At 44.0% G+C, this 21,188-nt stretch overlaps 1 pseudogene; it reads right to left on the minus strand.

The window, feature by feature from the left end:
* The window catches only part of LOC124020746, an 80,018-nt pseudogene that overhangs the window by 37,514 nt on the left and 21,316 nt on the right, over positions 1-21,188 (minus strand).

Genomic DNA, 21,188 nt, shown 5'->3' on the forward strand with positions numbered 1-21,188 from the left:
ATTCTACCATCTACACTACATTATGTCTGTCTGTCTGTCCTCCAGATTCTACCATCTACACTACATTATCTCTGTCTGTCCTTCAGATTCTACATCTACACTACATTATCTCTGTCCTCCAGATTCTACCATCTACACTACATTATGTCTGTCTGTCCTTCAGATTCTACTATCTACACTACATTATGTCTGTCCTCCAGATTCTACCATCTACACTACATTATGTCTGTCTGTCCTCCAGATTCTACCATCTACACTACATTATCTCTGTCTGTCCTTCAGATTCTACCATCTACACTACATTATCTCTGTCTGTCTGTCTGTCTGTCTGTCTGTCTGTCTGTCTGTCTGTCTGTCTGTCTGTCTGTCTGTCTGTCTGTCCTCCAGATTCATGTCCTCCAGATTCTACCATCTACATTATCTCTGTCTGTCCTTCAGATTCTACCATCTACACTACATTATCTGTCTGTCTGTCTGTCTGTCTGTCTGTCTGTCTGTCTGTCTGTCTGTCTGTCTGTCTGTCTGTCTGTCTGTCTGTCTGTCTGTCTGTCTGTCTGTCTGTCTGTCCTCCAGATTCTACCATCTACACTACATTATGTCTGTCTGTCCTCCAGATTCTACCATCTACACTACATTATGTATGTCTGTCTGTCCTCCAGATTCTACCATCTACATTACATTATGTCTGTCTGTCTGTCCTCCAGATTCTACCATCTACACTACATTATGTCTGTCTGTCCTCCAGATTCTACCATCTACACTACATTATGTCTGTCTGTCCTCCAGATTCTACCATCTACACTACATTATGTCTGTTTGTCCTCCAGATTCTACCATCTACACTACATTATGTATGTCTGTCTGTCCTCCAGATTCTACCATCTACACTACATTATCTCTGTCTGTCCTTCAGATTCTACTATCTACACTACATTATCTCTGTCCTCCAGATTCTACCATCTACACTACATTATCTCTGTCTGTCCTTCAGATTCTACTATCTACACTACATTATCTCTGTCCTCTAGATTCTACCATCTACACTACATTATGTCTGTCTGTCCTCCAGATTCTACCATCTACACTACATTATCTCTGTCTGTCCTTCAGATTCTACCATCTACACTACATTATCTGTCTGTCTGTCTGTCTGTCTGTCTGTCTGTCTGTCTGTCTGTCTGTCTGTCTGTCTGTCTGTCTGTCTGTCTGTCTGTCTGTCTGTCTGTCTGTCTGTCTGTCTGTCCTCCAGATTCTACCATCTACACTACATTATCTCTGTCTGTCCTTCAGATTCTACCATCTACACTACATTATCTCTCTCTGTCTGTCTGTCTGTCTGTCTGTCTGTCTGTCTGTCTGTCTGTCTGTCTGTCTGTCTGTCTGTCTGTCTGTCTGTCTGTCTGTCTGTCTGTCTGTCCTCCAGATTCTACCATCTACACTACATTATGTCTGTCTGTCTGTCCTCCAGATTCTACCATCTACATTACATTATGTCTGTCTGTCCTCCAGATTCTACCATCTATATTACATTATGTCTGTCTGTCCTCCAGATTCTACCATCTACACTACATTATGTCTGTCTGTCTGTCCTCCAGATTCTACCATCTACACTACATTATGTCTGTCTGTCTGTCCTCCAGATTCTACCATCTACATTACATTATGTCTGTCTGTCCTCCAGATTCTACCATCTACACTACATTATGTCTGTCTGTCTGTCCTCCAGATTCTACCATCTACATTACATTATGTCTGTCTGTCCTCCAGATTCTACCATCTATATTACATTATGTCTGTCTGTCCTCCAGATTCTACCATCTACATTACATTATGTCTGTCTGTCTGTCTGTCCTCCAGATTCTACCATCTACATTACATTATGTCTGTCTGTCCTCCAGATTCTACCATCTACACTACATTATCTCTGTCTGTCCTACAGATTCTACCATCTACACTACATTATGTCTGTCTGTCCTCCAGATTCTACCATCTACACTACATTATGTATGTCTGTCTGTCCTCCAGATTCTACCATCTACACTACATTATGTCTGTCTGTCCTCCAGATTCTACCATCTACACTACATTATGTCTGTCTGTCTGTCTGTCTGTCCTCCAGATTCTACCATCTACACTACATTATGTCTGTCTGTCTGTCCTCCAGATTCTACCATCTACACTACATTATGTCAGTCTGTCCTCCAGATTCTACCATCTACACTACATTACGTCTGTCTGTCTGTCCTCCAGATTCTACCATCTACACTACATTATGTCTGTCTGTCAGTCTGTCCTCCAGATTCTACCATCTACACTACATTATCTCTGTCAGTCTGTCTGTCCTCCAGATTCTACCATCTACATTACATTATGTCTGTCTGTCTGTCCTCCAGATTCTACCATCTACACTACATTATGTCTGTCTGTCTGTCCTCCAGATTCTACCATCTACACTACATTATGTCTGTCTGTCCTCCAGATTCTACCATCTACATTACATTATGTCTGTCTGTCTGTCCTCCAGATTCTACCATCTACACTACATTATGTCTCTCTGTCCTCCAGATTCTACCATCTACACTACATTATGTCTGTCTGTCTGTCTGTCTGTCTGTCTGTCTGTCTGTCTGTCTGTCTGTCTGTCTGTCTGTCTGTCTGTCTGTCTGTCTGTCTGTCTGTCTGTCCTCCAGATTCTACCATCTACATTACATTATGTCTGTCTATCTGTCCTCCAGATTCTACCATCTACACTACATTATGTCTGTCTGTCTGTCTGTCCTCCAGATTCTACCATCTACACTACATTATGTCAGTCTGTCCTCCAGATTCTACCATCTACATTACATTATCTCTGTCAGTCTGTCTGTCCTCCAGATTCTACCATCTACACTACATTATCTCTGTCAGTCTGTCTGTCCTCCAGATTCTACCATCTACATTACATTATGTCTGTCTGTCTGTCCTCCAGATTCTACCATCTACACTACATTATGTCTGTCTGTCCTCCAGATTCTACCATCTACATTACATTATGTCTGTCTGTCTGTCCTCCAGATTCTACCATCTACACTACATTATGTCTGTCTATCTGTCCTCCAGATTCTACCATCTACATTACATTATGTCTGTCTGTCTGTCTGTCCTCCAGATTCTACCATCTACACTACATTATGTCAGTCTGTCCTCCAGATTCTACCATCTACATTACATTATCTCTGTCAGTCTGTCTGTCCTCCAGATTCTACCATCTACACTACATTATCTCTGTCAGTCTGTCTGTCCTCCAGATTCTACCATCTACATTACATTCTGTCTGTCTCCAGATTCTACCATCTGTCATTATGTCTGTCTGTCTGTCCTCCAGATTCTACCATCTACACTACATTATGTCTGTCTGTCCTCCAGATTCTACCATCTACATTACATTATCTCTGTCTGTCTGTTTGTCCTCCAGATTCTACCATCTACAGTACATTATCTCTGTCCTCCAGATTCTACCATCTACACTACATTATGTCTGTCTGTCCTCCAGATTCTACCATCTACACTACATTATCTCTGTCTGTCCTTCAGATTCTACCATCTACACTACATTATCTCTGTCTGTCCTCCAGATTCTACCATCTACACTACATTATCTCTGTCTGTCTGTCTGTCCTCTAGATTCTACCATCTACACTACATTATGTCTGTCTGTCTGTCCTCCAGATTCTACCATCTACACTACATTATCTCTGTCTGTCTGTCTGTCCTCTAGATTCTACCATCTACATTACATTATGTCTGTCTGTCTGTCCTCCAGATTCTACCATCTACATTACATTATGTCTGTCTGTCTGTCCTCCAGATTCTACCATCTACACTACATTATGTATGTCTGTCTGTCCTCCAGATTCTACCATCTACATTACATTATGTCTGTCTGTCCTCCAGATTCTACCATCTACACTACATTATGTCTGTCTGTCCTCCAGATTCTACCATCTACACTACATTATGTCTGTCTGTCTGTCCTCCAGATTCTACCATCTACACTACATTATGTCTGTCTGTCCTCCAGATTCTACCATCTACATTACATTATCTCTGTCTGTCCTCCAGATTCTACCATCTACACTACATTATGTCTGTCTGTCCTCCAGATTCTACCATCTACACTACATTATGTCTGTCTGTCCTCCAGATTCTACCATCTACACTACATTATGTCTGTCTGTCCTCCAGATTCTACCATCTACACTACATTATGTCTGTCTGTCTGTCCTCCAGATTCTACCATCTACACTACATTATCTCTGTCTGTCTGTCTGTCCTCTAGATTCTACCATCTACATTACATTATGTCTGTCTGTCTGTCCTCCAGATTCTACCATCTATATTACATTATGTCTGTCTGTCCTCCAGATTCTACCATCTACACTACATTATGTCTGTCTGTCTGTCCTCCAGATTCTACCATCTACACTACATTATGTCTGTCTGTCTGTCCTCCAGATTCTACCATCTATATTACATTATGTCTGTCTGTCTGTCCTCCAGATTCTACCATCTACACTACATTATGTCTGTCTGTCTGTCCTCCTGATTCTACCATCTACACTACATTATCTCTGTCTGTCTGTCTGTCCTCTAGATTCTACCATCTACATTACATTATGTCTGTCTGTCTGTCCTCCAGATTCTACCATCTATATTACATTATGTCTGTCTGTCCTCCAGATTCTACCATCTACACTACATTATGTCTGTCTGTCTGTCCTCCAGATTCTACCATCTACATTACATTATGTCTGTCTGTCTGTCCTCCAGATTCTACCATCTACATTACATTATGTCTGTCTGTCCTCCAGATTCTACCATCTACACTACATTATGTCTGTCTGTCCTCCAGATTCTACCATCTACATTACATTATGTCTGTCTGTCCTCCAGATTCTACCATCTACATTACATTATGTCTGTCTGTCTGTCCTCCAGATTCTACCATCTATATTACATTATGTCTGTCTGTCCTCCAGATTCTACCATCTACACTACATTATGTCTGTCTGTCTGTCCTCCAGATTCTACTCCAGATTCTACCATCTACATTACATTATGTCTGTCTGTCTGTCCTCCAGATTCTACCATCTACATTACATTATGTCTGTCTGTCCTCCAGATTCTACCATCTACACTACATTATGTATGTCTGTCTGTCCTCCAGATTCTACCATCTACATTACATTATGTCTGTCTGTCCTCCAGATTCTACCATCTACATTACATTATGTCTGTCTGTCTGTCCTCCAGATTCTACCATCTACACTGCATTGTTTGCTGTTTGGGGTTTTAGGCTGGGTTTCTGTACAGCACTTTGAGATATCAGCTGATGTACGAAGGGCTATATAAATAAATTTGATTATATCTGTCTGTCTGTCTGTCCTCCAGATTCTACCATCTACATTACATTATGTCTGTCTGTCCTCCAGATTCTACCATCTACACTACATTATGTATGTCTGTCCTCCAGATTCTACCATCTACACTACATTATGTATGTCTGTCCTCCAGATTCTACCATCTACACTACATTATGTCTGTCTGTCCTCCAGATTCTACCATCTACATTACATTATGTCTGTCTGTCCTCCAGATTCTACCATCTACACTACATTATGTCTGTCTGTCCTCCAGATTCTACCATCTACACTACATTATCTCTGTCCTCCAGATTCTACCATCTACATTACATTATCTCTGTCTGTCTGTCCTCCAGATTCTACCATCTACATTACATTATGTCTGTCTGTCTGTCCTCCAGATTCTACCATCTACACTACATTATCTCTGTCTGTCCTCCAGATTCTACCATCTACACTACATTATGTCTGTCTGTCCTCCAGATTCTACCATCTACACTACATTATGTCTGTCTGTCCTCCAGATTCTACCATCTGTCCTCCAGATTCTACATTACTACATTATGTCTGTCTGTCCTCCAGATTCTACCATCTACACTACATTATCTCTGTCTGTCCTCCAGATTCTACCATCTACACTACATTATCTCTGTCTGTCCTCCAGATTCTACCATCTACACTACATTATGTCTGTCTGTCTGTCCTCCAGATTCTACCATCTACACTACATTATCTCTGTCTGTCCTCCAGATTCTACCATCTATATTACATTATGTCTGTCTGTCCTCCAGATTCTACCATCTACACTACATTATCTCTGTCTGTCCTCCAGATTCTACCATCTACACTACATTATGTCTGTCTGTCTGTCCTCCAGATTCTACCATCTACATTACATTATGTCTGTCTGTCCTCCAGATTCTACCATCTACACTACATTATGTATGTCTGTCTGTCCTCCAGATTCTACCATCTACACTACATTATGTCTGTCTGTCTGTCCTCCAGATTCTACCATCTACACTACATTATGTATGTCTGTCTGTCCTCCAGATTCTACCATCTACACTACATTATGTCTGTCTGTCCTCCAGATTCTACCATCTACACTACATTATGTATGTCTGTCTGTCCTCCAGATTCTACCATCTACACTACATTATCTCTGTCTGTCCTCCAGATTCTACCATCTACACTACATTATCTCTGTCTGTCCTCCAGATTCTACCATCTACATTATGTCTGTCTGTCCTCCAGATTCTACCATCTACACTACATTATGTCTGTCTGTCCTCCAGATTCTACCATCTACACTACATTATCTCTGTCCTCCAGATTCTACCATCTACATTATGTCTGTCTGTCTGTCCTCCAGATTCTACCATCTACACTACATTATGTCTGTCTGTCCTCCAGATTCTACCATCTACACTACATTATGTCTGTCTGTCCTCCAGATTCTACCATCTACACTACATTATGTCTGTCTGTCCTCCAGATTCTACCATCTACACTACATTATCTCTGTCCTCCAGATTCTACCATCTACACTACATTATGTATGTCTGTCCTCCAGATTCTACCATCTACACTACATGATGTATGTCTGTCCTCCAGATTCTACCATCTACACTACATTATCTCTGTCTGTCCTTCAGATTCTACCATCTATATTACATTATGTCTGTCTGTCCTCCAGATTCTACCATCTACACTACATTATGTATGTCTGTCTGTCCTCCAGATTCTACCATCTACACTACATTATGTCTGTCTGTCCTCCAGATTCTACCATCTACACTACATTATGTCTGTCTGTCCTCCAGATTCTACCATCTACATTACATTATCTCTGTCTGTCTGTCTGTCTGTCTGTCTGTCTGTCTGTCTGTCTGTCTGTCTGTCTGTCTGTCTGTCTGTCTGTCTGTCTGTCTGTCTGTCTGTCTGTCTGTCTGTCTGTCTGTCTGTCTCTCTGTCTGTCCTCCAGATTCTACCATCTATATTACATTATGTCTGTTTGTCCTCCAGATTCTACCATCTATATTACATTATGTCTGTCTGTCCTCCAGATTCTACCATCTACATTACATTATGTCTGTCTGTCCTCCAGATTCTACCATCTACACTACATTATGTATGTCTGTCTGTCCTCCAGATTCTACCATCTATATTACATTATGTCTGTCTGTCCTCCAGATTCTACCATCTACACTACATTATGTATGTCTGTCTGTCCTCCAGATTCTACCATCTACACTACATTATGTCTGTCTGTCCTCCAGATTCTACCATCTACACTACATTATGTCTGTCTGTCCTCCAGATTCTACCATCTACACTACATTATGTCTGTCTGTCCTCCAGATTCTACCATCTACACTACATTATGTCTGTCTGTCCTCCAGATTCTACCATCTACACTACATTATCTCTGTCCTCCAGATTCTACCATCTACACTACATTATGTATGTCTGTCCTCCAGATTCTACCATCTACATTACATTATGTCTGTCTATCTGTCCTCCAGATTCTACCATCTACACTACATTATGTCTGTCTGTCCTCCAGATTCTACCATCTACACTACATTATGTCTGTCTGTCCTCCAGATTCTACCATCTACACTACATTATGTCTGTCTGTCCTCCAGATTCTACCATCTACACTACATTATGTCTGTCTGTCCTCCAGATTCTACCATCTACACTACATTATGTATGTCTGTCCTCCAGATTCTACCATCTACATTATGTCTGTCTGTCCTCCAGATTCTACCATCTACACTACATTATCTCTGTCCTCCAGATTCTACCATCTACACTACATTATGTATGTCTGTCCTCCAGATTCTACCATCTACATTACATTATGTCTGTCTGTCTGTCCTCCAGATTCTACCATCTACACTACATTATGTCTGTCTATCTGTCCTCCAGATTCTACCATCTACATTACATTATGTCTCTCTGTCTGTCCTCCAGATTCTACCATCTACACTACATTATGTATGTCTGTCTGTCCTCCAGATTCTACCATCTACACTACATTATGTCTCTCTATCTGTCCTCCAGATTCTACCATCTACACTACATTATGTCTGTCTGTCCTCCAGATTCTACCATCTACACTACATTATGTATGTCTGTCTGTCCTCCAGATTCTACCATCTACATTACATTATGTCTGTCTGTCTGTCCTCCAGATTCTACCATCTACACTACATTATGTCTGTCTGTCCTCCAGATTCTACCATCTACACTACATTATGTCTGTCTGTCCTCCAGATTCTACCATCTACATTACATTATGTCTGTCTGTCTGTCCTCCAGATTCTACCATCTACACTACATTATGTCTGTCTGTCCTCCAGATTCTACCATCTACACTACATTATGTATGTCTGTCTGTCCTCCAGATTCTACCATCTACATTACATTATGTCTGTCTGTCTGTCCTCCAGATTCTACCATCTACACTACATTATGTCTGTCTGTCCTCCAGATTCTACCATCTACACTACATTATGTCTGTCTGTCCTCCAGATTCTACCATCTACACTACATTATGTCTGTTTGTCCTCCAGATTCTACCATCTACACTACATTATGTATGTCTGTCTGTCCTCCAGATTCTACCATCTACACTACATTATGTCTGTCTGTCTGTCCTCCAGATTCTTAGAGTTCCTAGAGTCATTAATAAAACCTGACTGAGGCCTCAGAGACACATTCATCTCTGTGTGTGTGTGTGTGTGTGTGTGTGTGTGTGTGTGTGTGTGTGTGTGTGTGTGTGTGTGTGTGTGTGTGTGTGTGTGTGATGTATGTAATTTGTTTTCCCTGAACCAGGAGGCTGTGTCACGCTCTGCTATGCTCTGTCTGCCTTATTCACTACAGATGTTACTGAGCAGATACTTTCAGACAGAGAGAGACAGAGAGAGGAGAGACAAAGAGAGGAGAGACAGAGAGAAACAGAGAGAGAGAGAAACAGAGAGAGAAACAGAGAGAGACAGAGAGAGGAGAGACAGAGAGAGGAGAGACAGAGAGAGACAGAGCGACACACAGAGAGAGACAGAGAGAGAGAGAGACAGAGAGAGAGAGACAGACAGAGCGACACAGAGAGAGACAGAGCGACACACAGAGAGAGACAGAGAGAGAGACAGAGCGACACAGAGAGAGACAGAGAGAGACAGACATTAGTCTGTCTGTCCTCCAGATTCTACCATCTACAGACAGATGTCTGTCTGCGACACAGAGAGAGCCAGAGCGACACAGAGAGAGACAGCGAGAGACAGAGCGACACAGACAGACACAGAGAGACAGAGACAGAGAGAGACAGAGCGACACAGACAGACACAGAGAGACAGAGACAGAGAGAGAAGGGGATGCATGTCTCCTGATAGAAACCTCCCCCAGAAAGATTTGGCATTTGTAATTCTCCCCCCTGCAACTCAACACCACTAAACACACCTCAACACCACTAAACACTCCTCAACACCACTAAACAATCCTCAACACCACTAAACACACCTCAACACCACTAAACACACCTCAACACCACTAAACACTCCTCAACACCACTAAACACCTCTAAACACTCCTCAACACCACTAAACACTCCTCAACACCACTAAACACACCTCAACACCACTAAACACTCATCAACACCACTAAACACACCTCAACACCACTAAACACTCCTCAACACCACTAAACACTCCTCAACACCACTAAACACTCCTCAACACCACTAAACACTCCTCAACACCACTAAACACACCTCAACACCACTAAACAATCCTCAACACCACTAAACACACCTCACCACCTCTAAACACACCTCAACACCACTAAACACTCCTCAACACCACTAACCAATCCTCAACACACCTCAACACCACTAAACACACCTCAACACCACTAAACACTCCTCAACACCACTAACCAATCCTCAACACACCTCAACACCACTAAACACACCTCAACACCACTAAACACACCTCAACACCACTAAACACTCCTCAACACCACTAAACACTCCTCAACACCACTAAACACTCCTCAACACCACTAAACACTCCTCAACACCACTAAACACTCCTCAACACCACTAAACACTCCTCAACACCACTAAACACACCTCAACACCACTAAACACACCTCAACACCACTAAACACACCTCAACACCACTAAACACTCCTCAACACACCTCAACACCACTAAACACACCTCAACACCACTAAACAATCCTCAACACCACTAAACACACCTCACCACCTCTAAACACACCTTAACACCACTAAACACACCTCAACACCACTAAACACACCTCAACACCACTAAACACTCCTCAACACCACTAACCAATCCTCAACACACCTCAACACCACTAAACACACCTCAACACCACTAAACACTCCTCACCACCTCTAAACACTCCTCAACACCACTAAACACTCCTCAACACACCTCAACACCACTAAACACTCCTCAACACACCTCAACACCACTAAACACACCTCAACACCACTAAACACACCTCAACACCACTAAACACTCCTCAACACCACTAAACACCACTAAACAATCCTCAACACCACTAAACACACCCCAACACCACTAAACACTCCTCAACACCACTAACCAATCCTCAACACACCTCAACACCACTAAACACACCTCAACACCACTAAACACACCTCAACACCACTAAACACACCTCAACACCACTAAACACTCCTCAACACCACTAAACACTCCTCAACACCACTAAACACCTCTAAACACTCCTCAACACCACTAAACACACCTCAACACTCCTCAACACCACTAAACACACCTCAACACCACTAAACACCTCTAAACACTCCTCAACACCACTAAACACACCTCAACACCACTAAACACTCCTCAACACCACTAAACACTCCTCAACACCACTAAACACACCTCAACACCACTAAACACTCCTCAACACCTCTAAACACACCTCAACACCACTAAACACACCTCAACACCACTAAACACACCTCAACACCACTAAACACACCTCAACACCACTAAACACTCCTCAACACCACTAAACACTCCTCAACACCACTAAACACTCCTCAACACCACTAAACACACCTCAACACCACTAAACACTCCTCAACACCACTAAACACCACTAAACACTCCTCAACACCACTAAACACACCTCAACACCACTAAACACACCTCAACACCTCTAAACACTCCTCAACACCACTAAACACACCTCAACACCACTAAACACACCTCAACACCTCTAAACACTCCTCAACACCACTAACCAATCCTCAACACACCTCAACACCTCTAAATACACCTCAACACCACTAAACACACCTCAACACCACTAAACACACCTCAACACTCCTCAACACCATTAAACACTCCTCAACACCACTAAACACCTCTAAACACTCCTCAACACCACTAAACACACCTCAACACCACTAAACACTCATCAACACCACTAAACACACCTCAACACTCCTCAACACCATTAAACACTCCTCAACACCACTAAACACCTCTAAACACTCCTCAACACCACTAAACACACCCCAACACCACTAAACACTCCTCAACACCACTAAACACTCCTCAACACCACTAAACACTCCTCAACATCTCTAAACACACCTCAACATCTCTAAACACTCCTCAACACCTCTAAACACACCTCAGCACCACTAAACACTCCTCAACACCACTAAACACCACTAAACAATCCTCAACACCACTAAACAATCCTCAACACCACTAAACACTCCTCAACACCACTAACCAATCCTCAACACACCTCAACACCACTAAACACTCCTCAACACCACTAACCAATCCTCAACACACCTCAACACCACTAAACACCACTAAACAATCCTCAACACCACTAAACAATCCTCAACACTCCTCAACACACCTCAACACCACTAAACACTCCTCAACACCACTAAACACTCCTCAACACCACTAAACACTCCTCAACACCACTAAACACTCCTCAACACCACTAAACAATCCTCAACACCACTAAACACACCTCAACACCACTAAACACACCTCAACACCACTAAACACACCTCAACACCTCTAAACACTCCTCAACACCACTAAACACTCCTCAACACCACTAAACACTCCTCAACACCACTAAACACACCTCAACACCACTAAACACACCTCAACACCACTAAACACCTCTAAACACACCTCAACACCACTAAACACACCTCAACACCACTAAACACACCACAACACCACTAAACACACCTCAACACCACTAAACACTCCTCAACACCACTAACCAATCCTCAACACACCTCAACACCACTAAACACTCCTCAACACCACTAACCACACCCCAACACACCTCAACACCTCTAAACACTCCTCACCATATGCTTACTGGAGAGTTTCAGCCTCAAAGTAGAGGAGAGAAAAATAAACACAGGCTCACCTTACAGAATGTGTTCTACAACTTATGAATGTGTTTCATAATGACTTAACGTGTGTGTGTGTGTGTGTGTGTGTGTGTGTGTGTGTGTGTGTGTGTGTGTGTGTGTGTGTGTGTGTGTGTGTGTGTGTGTGTGTGTGTGTGTGTGTGTGTGTGTGTGTGTGTGTGTGTGTGTGTGTGTGTGTGTGTGTGTGTGTGTGTGTGTGTGTGTGTCAGTATCAGACTACAGTCTACCAGTCCACTTGGCCCAAGTCACACGCGTGTGTGTACCGTGTAAATTGTAGCGTGTAGCGTGACACGGAGGAATGCCCTGCTCTGAGAAACATGATGAAGTGTAGACTAAAACAGAGGGAGAGAGAATGGAAGAAGGCAGGGTGGGGAGGAAGGGGGGGAGAGTCCGTTACTATAGAAACACTGGTCATTGTGGAGTGAGTCCTGTTACTATAGAAACACTGGTCAATGTGGAGGGAGTCCCGTTACTATAGAAACACTGGTCAATGTGGAGGGAGTCCCGTTACTATAGAAACACTGGTCATTGTGGAGTGAGTTATGTTACTATAGAAACACTGGTCATTGTGGAGTGAGTCCTGTTACTATAGAAACACTGGTCATTGTGGAGTGAGTCCCGTTACTATAGAAACACTGGTCAATGTGGAGGGAGTCCCGTTACTATAGAAACACTGGTCATTGTGGAGTGAGTCCTGTTACTATAGAAACACTGGTCATTGTGGAGTGAGTTATGTTACTATAGAAACACTGGTCATTGTGGAGTGAGTTATGTTACTATAGAAACACTGGTCATTGTGGAGTGAGTCCTGTTACTATAGAAACACTGGTCATTGTGGAGTGAGTTATGTTACTATAGAAACACTGGTCATTGTGGAGTGAGTCCTGTTACTATAGAAACACTGGTAAATGTGGAGTGAGTCCTGTTACTATAGGAACACTCTGGTCAATGTGGAGTGAGTCCTGTTACTATAGAAACACTCTGGTCAATGTGGAGTGAGTCCTGTTACTATAGAAACACTCTGGTCAATGTGGAGTGAGTCCTGTTACTATAGAAACATTCTGGTCAATGTGGAGTGAGTCATGTTACTATAGAAACACTCTGGTCAATGTGGAGTGAGTCCTGTTACTATAGAAACACTCTGGTCAATGTGGAGTGAGTCATGTTACTATAGAAACACTCTGGTCAATGTGGAGTGAGTCCTGTTACTATAGAAACACTCTGGTCAATGTGGAGTGAGTCATGTTACTATAGAAACACTCTGGTCAATGTGGAGTGAGTCCTGTTACTATAGAAACACTCTGGTCAATGTGGAGTGAGTCCTGTTACTATAGAAACACTCTGGTCAATGTGGAGTGAGTCCTGTTACTATAGAAACACTCTGGTCAATGTGGAGTGAGTCCTGTTACTATAGAAACAGTGAGTCACCGAACGGTAGTGTTACAGACCTGTATCCCAGCTGTCGACACACCACCTCTGCGTTTACGTCTGTCCATCCATCGTCACACACCGTCCCCCAGGTCCCCTGGAGGTACACTCTACTCTCCCCTCATTAACGCTCTCCCCTCCTACCAGCCTCACCGGGACACCTGCAACACGCATACACAGAGGGAGGGAGGGAGGGAGGGAGGGAGGGGAGGGAGGAAGGGAGGGAGGGAGGGAGGGAGGGGAGGGAGGGAGGGGAGGGAGGAGAGGGGAGGGAGGGAGGGAGGAGAGGGGAGGGAGGGAGGGCGGAGAGGAGAGGAGAGGAGGAGAGGAGAGGGGAGGGAGGGAGGGAGGGAGAGAGGAGGAGAGGAGGAGAGGAGGGAGGGGAGGGAGGGAGGAGAGGGGAGGGAGGAGGAGAGGAGAGGAGAGAGGGAGGGAGGGAGGGAGGGCACATCAGAAAAACAGTTAGCCCTGGACGTTTTGAAAATAGCATTCTACATAACACCCAACTCTCCCCCTCTCTCTCCATGTCTCCGTCTGGTTAGCTAATCTAATCAGTCAGAACTGTTCAACAGATCCTCTACACTTACAGAAACACCAGTCAGTCAGGAACTAATGTGTTTCTCACCTGGTTTAGTCTCTCTGCTCTTTCGGGCTCTGGGCCAAAGGGTGTGTGTGTGTGTGTGTGTGTGTGTGTGTGTGTGTGTGTGTGTGTGTGTGTGTGTGTGTGTGTGTGTGTGTGTGTGTGTGTGTGTGTGTGTGTGTGTGTGTGTGTGTGTGTTTTATGAGCAGTTGTTTCCACATGGGTGTACTAAATGTTTTCATGATCTTATCACGGTCATGCTATTCAGAAACTCAAGTGACAGGGGTGTGTGTGATAAATGTGTTTCATGTGTCTGTGTGTGTGTGTGTTGTGTGTGTGTGTGTGTGTGTGTGTGTGTGTGTGTGTGTGTGTGTGTGTGTGTGTGTGTGTGTGTGTGTGTGTGTTTACGTGCCGTGGACTCTTAATAAGGTAATTACCAGAGTCATCACCATTCAGAGGACAACCGTTGCACACACACACACACACACACACACACACACACACACACACACACACACACACACACACACACACACACACACACACACACACACACACACACACACACACACACACACACACACACACACACACACACAGCTCCAACACTTCCCCAACAACACAAGCTGTTACATAAAACTGTCATCAATCAGAGAGAGGGTTGAGGAGATGGGGCCGAGGAGAGAGGGCCGAGGAGAGAGGGCCGAGGGAGAGAGGGCTGAGGAGAGAGGGCCGAGGAGAGAGGGCCGAGGAGAGGGGGCCGAGGAGAGAGGGCCGAGGAGAGGGGGCCGAGGAGAGGGGGCCGAGGAGAGAGGGCCGAGGAGAGGGGGCCGAGGAGAGAGGGCCGAGGAGAGGGGGCCGAGGAGAGAGGGCCGAGGAGAGAGGGCCGAGGAGAGAGGGCCGAGGAGAGGGGGTCGAGGAGAGAGGGCCGAGGAGAGAGGGCCGAGGAGAGGGGGCCGAGGAGAGGGGGCCGAGGAGTGAGGGCCGAGGAGAGAGGGCCGAGGAGAGGGGGCCGAGGAGAGGGGGCCGAGGAGAGAGGGCCGAGGTCCACACACACACACACTGAGAGAGACACACACACTGAGAGAGAGACACACACTGAGAGAGACACACACTGAGAGAGAGACACACACTGAGAGAGACACACACTGAGAGAGACACACACACACACTGAGAGAGACACACACTGAGAGAGACACACACACGCACACACACACACACTGAGAGTTACACACACACACGGAGAGAGACACACACACACACACACTGAGAGAGAGAGAGACACACACACACACACCCTACTTGGCAATGACCTCATACCTCTATAGCATAGGGAATGGTTTGACTGTGACACCTCGTTGACTATTTCAGTCAATGGTGTCACAGTGAAACCATATCCAATGTTTCTCTGTCAGAGGTATTACAGTCAAACCATTCCCCATGTCTCTCAGTCAGAGGTGTCACAGTCAAACCATTCCCCATGTCTCTCAGTCAGAGGTGTTACAGTCAAACCATTCCCCATGTCTCTCAGTCAGAGGTGTCACAGTCAAACCATTCCCCATGTCTCTCAGTCAGAGGTGTTACAGTCAAACTTTTCCCCATGTCTCTCAGTCAGAGGTGTCACAGTCAAACCATTCCCCATGTCTCTCAGTCAGAGGTGTTACAGTCAAACCATTCCCCATGTCTCTCAGTCAGAGGTGTCACAGTCAAACCATTCCCCATGTCTCTCAGTCAGAGGTGTCACAGTCAAACCCTTCCCCATGTCTCTCAGTCAGAGGTGTCACAGTCAAACCCTTCCCCAAGTTTCTCAGAGGTGTCACAGTCAGACCCTTCCCCAAGTTTCTCAGTGTTGTCACAGTCAAACCCTTCCCCAAGTTTCTCAGAAGTGTCACAGTCAAACCCTTCCAAGTTTCTCAGAAGTGTCTCAGTCAAACCCTTCCAAGTTTCTCAGTGTTGTCACAGTCAGACCCTTCCCCAAGTTTCTCAGAGGTGTCACAGTCAAACCCTTCCCCAAGTTTCTCAGTCAGAGGTGTCACAGTCAGACCCTTCCCCAAGTTTCTCAGAAGTGTCACAGTCAAACCCTTCCATGTCTCTCAGTCAGAGGTGTCACAGTCAAACCATTCCCCAAGTTTCTCAGAAGTGTCACAGTCAGACCCTTCCATGTTTCTCAGTCAGAGGTGTCACAGTCAAACCCTTCCAAGTTTCTCAGAAGTGTCACAGTCAAACCCTTCCCCAAGTTTCTCAGAAGTGTCACAGTCAAACCCTTCCAAGTTTCTCAGTGTTGTCACAGTCAAACCCTTCCGCAAGTTTCTCAGAGGTGTCACAGTCAAACCCTTCCAAGTTTCTCAGTGTTGTCACAGTCAAACCCTTCCGCAAGTTTCTCAGAGGTGTCACAGTCAGACCCTTCCCCAAGTTTCTCAGAGGTGTCACAGTCAAACCCTTCCAAGTTTCTCAGTCAGAGGTGTCACAGTCAAACCCTTCCCCATGTCTCTCAGTCAGAGGTGTCACAGTCAAACCCTTCCCCAAGTTTCTCAGTCAGAGGTGTCACAGTCAAACCCTTCACCAAGTTTCTAAGTCAGAGGTGTCACAGTCAAACCCTTCACCAAGTTTCTCAGTCAGAGGTGTCACAGTCAAACCCTTCCCCGAGTTTCTCAGTCAGAGGTGTCACAGCCAAACCCTTCCCCGAGTTTCTCAGTCAGAGGTGTCACAGTCAAACCCTTCCCCATAACTCTCATTTAAAGGGCTATCAGCGCCAGATAGCACCATCATGATAAACCCAGTAGACATCATTACCCCTATAGATCAGATAGACATCATTACCATTATAGACATCAGTACTCCTATAGATCAGATAGACATCAGTACCCCTATAGACATCAGTACCCCTATAGACATCATTACCCCTATAGACATCATTACCCCTATAGACATCATTACCCCTATAGACATCATTACCCCTATAGACATCATTACCATTATAGACATCAGTACTCCTATAGATCAGATAGACATCATTACCCCTATAGATATCATTACCCCTATAGACATCATTACCCCTATAGACATCATTACCCCTATAGACATCATTACCCCTATAGACATCATTACCATTATAGACATCAGTACTCCTATAGATCAGATAGACATCATTACCCCTATAGACATCATTACCATTATAGACATCAGTACCCCTATAGACATCAGTACTCCTATAGATCAGATAGACATCATTACCCCTATATATATCATTACCCCTATAGACATCATTACCATTATAGACATCAGTACCCCTATAGACATCAGTACCCCTATAGACATCATTACCATTATAGACATCAGTACCCCTATAGACATCATTACCCCTATAGACATCATTACCATTATAGACATCAGTACCCCTATAGATCAGACAGAGACATCATTACCCCTATAGACATAATTACCCCTATAGACATCATTACCCCTATAGACCAGATAGAGACATCATTACCACTATACACCAGATAGAGACATCATTACCCCTATAGATCAGATAGACATCATTACCCCTATAGATCAGATAGACATCATTACCCCTATAGACCAGATAGAGACATCATTACCCCTATAGACCAGATAGAGACATCAATACCCCTATAGACATCATTACCCCTATAGACCAGACAGAGACATCAATACCCCTATAGACATCATTACCCCTATAGATCAGATAGACATCATTACCCCTATAGATCAGATAGAGACATCATTACCCCTATAGACATCATTACCCCTATAGACATCATTACCCCTATAGACATCATTACCCCTATAGATCAGATAGAGACATCATTACCCCTATAGATCAGATAGACATCATTACCCCTATAGATCAGATAGACGTCATTACCCCTATAGATCAGATAGACATCATTACCCCTATAGATCAGATAGAGACATCATTACCCCTATAGACATCATTACCCCTATAGACATCATTACCCCTATAGACATCATTACCCCTATAGACATCATTACCCCTATAGACATCATTACCCCTATAGATCAGATAGAGACATCATTACCCCTATAGATCAGATAGACATCATTACCCCTATAGATCAGATAGACATCATTACCCCTATAGATCAGATAGAGACATCATTACCCCTATAGATCAGATAGAGACATCATTACCCCTATAGATCAGATAGACATCATTACCCCTATAGACCAGATAGAGACATCATTACCCCTATAGATCAGATAGAGACATCATTATCCCTATAGATCAGATAGAGACATCATTACACCTATAGATCAGATAGACATCATTACCCCTATAGACCAGATAGAGACATCATTACCCCTATAGATCAGATAGACATCATTACCCCTATAGACCAGATAGAGACATCATTAACCCTATAGATCAGATAGAGACATCATTACCCCTATAGACATCATTACCCCTATAGACATCAATACCCCTATAGACCAGATAGAGACATCATTACCCCTATAGCCATCATTACCCCTATAGACATCATTAATCCTATAGACATCATTACCTCTATAGATCAGACAGAGACATCATTACCTCTATAGACCACATAGAGACATCATTACCCCTATAGACATCATTACCCCTATATATCAGATAGAGACATCATTACCCCTATAGACATCATTACCCCTATAGACATCATTACCCCTATAGACGTCATTACCCCTATAGACATCATTACCCCTATAGATCAGATAGAGACATCATTACCCCTATAGACATCATTACCCCTATAGACATCATTACCCCTATAGACGTCATTACCCCTATAGACATCATTACCCCTATAGATCAGACAGATACATCATTACCTCTATAGATCAGACAGAGACATCATTACCTCTATAGACCACATAGAGACATCATTACCCCTATAGACATCATTACCCCTATAGATCAGATAGAGACATCATTACCCCTATAGACATCATTACCCCTATAGATCAGATAGAGACATCATTACCCCTATAGATCAGACAGAGTCATCATTACCCCTATAGACATCATTACCCCTATAGACATCATTACCCCTATAGACCAGATAGAGACATCATTACCCCTATAGATCAGACAGAGTCATCATTACCCCTATAGACATCATGACCCCTATAGACATCATTACACCTATAGACATCATTCCCCCTATATACATCATTACCCCTATAGACATCATTACCTCTATAGACATCATTACCTCTATAGACATCATTACCTCTATAGACATCATTACCTCTATAGACATCATTACCTCTATAGACATCATTACCTCTATAGACATCATTACCCCTATAGACATCATTACCTCTATAGACATCATTACCCCTATAGACATCATTACCTCTATAGACATCATTACCTCTATAGACATCATTACCCCTATAGACATCATTACCTCTATAGACATCATTACCTCTATAGATCAGACACAGACATCATGATAATCTGATCAATCTGTTTCTTCCTGTTGAAGGGAGCTGGTGTTGATGGTACAGAGGAACAGTCGGTCCTTTTCATTCGGGTATAATTAATAATACAGACCAGATCTGATCTCAGAGGATAAACACGGGAAAGAGTTAAAAACACCTGTTACCCAAGTGTCCATTATGGTGAAGACACTGAGCCCACAGAGAGTCCAGCTGACCAGGGAGACAGGATTTACGGAGAGACACTGAGCCCACAGAGAGTCCAGCTGACCAGGGAGACAGAATGTTACGGAGAGACACTGAGCCCACAGAGAGACACTGAGCCCACAGAGAGACACTGAGCCCACAAAGAGTCCAGCTGACCAGGGAGACAGGATGTTACGGAGAGACACTGAGCCCACAGAGAGACACTGAGCCCACAGAGAGACACTGAGCCCACAGAGAGACACAGAGCCCACAGAGAGTCACTGAGCCCACAGAGAGTCACTGAGCCCACAGAGAGACACTGAGCCCACAGAGAGACACTGAGCCCACAGAGAGTCCAGCTGACCAGGGAGACAGGATGTTACGGAGAGACACTGAGCCCACAGAGAGACACTGAGCCCACAGAGAGACACTGAGCCCACAGAGAGTTTAGCTGACCAGGGAGACAGGATGTTACGGAGAGACACTGAGCCCACAGAGAGACACTGAGCCCACAGAGAGACACTGAGCCCACAGAGAGACACTGAGCCCACAGAGAGTCCAGCTGACCAGGGAGACACTGAGCCCACAGAGAGACACTGAGCCCACAGAGAGTCACTGAGCCCACAGAGAGACAC

The sequence above is a fragment of the Oncorhynchus gorbuscha genome, unplaced genomic scaffold (assembly GCF_021184085.1).
Source record: "Oncorhynchus gorbuscha isolate QuinsamMale2020 ecotype Even-year unplaced genomic scaffold, OgorEven_v1.0 Un_scaffold_895, whole genome shotgun sequence".
In the NCBI taxonomy this organism is placed as follows: Eukaryota; Metazoa; Chordata; class Actinopteri; order Salmoniformes; family Salmonidae; genus Oncorhynchus; species Oncorhynchus gorbuscha.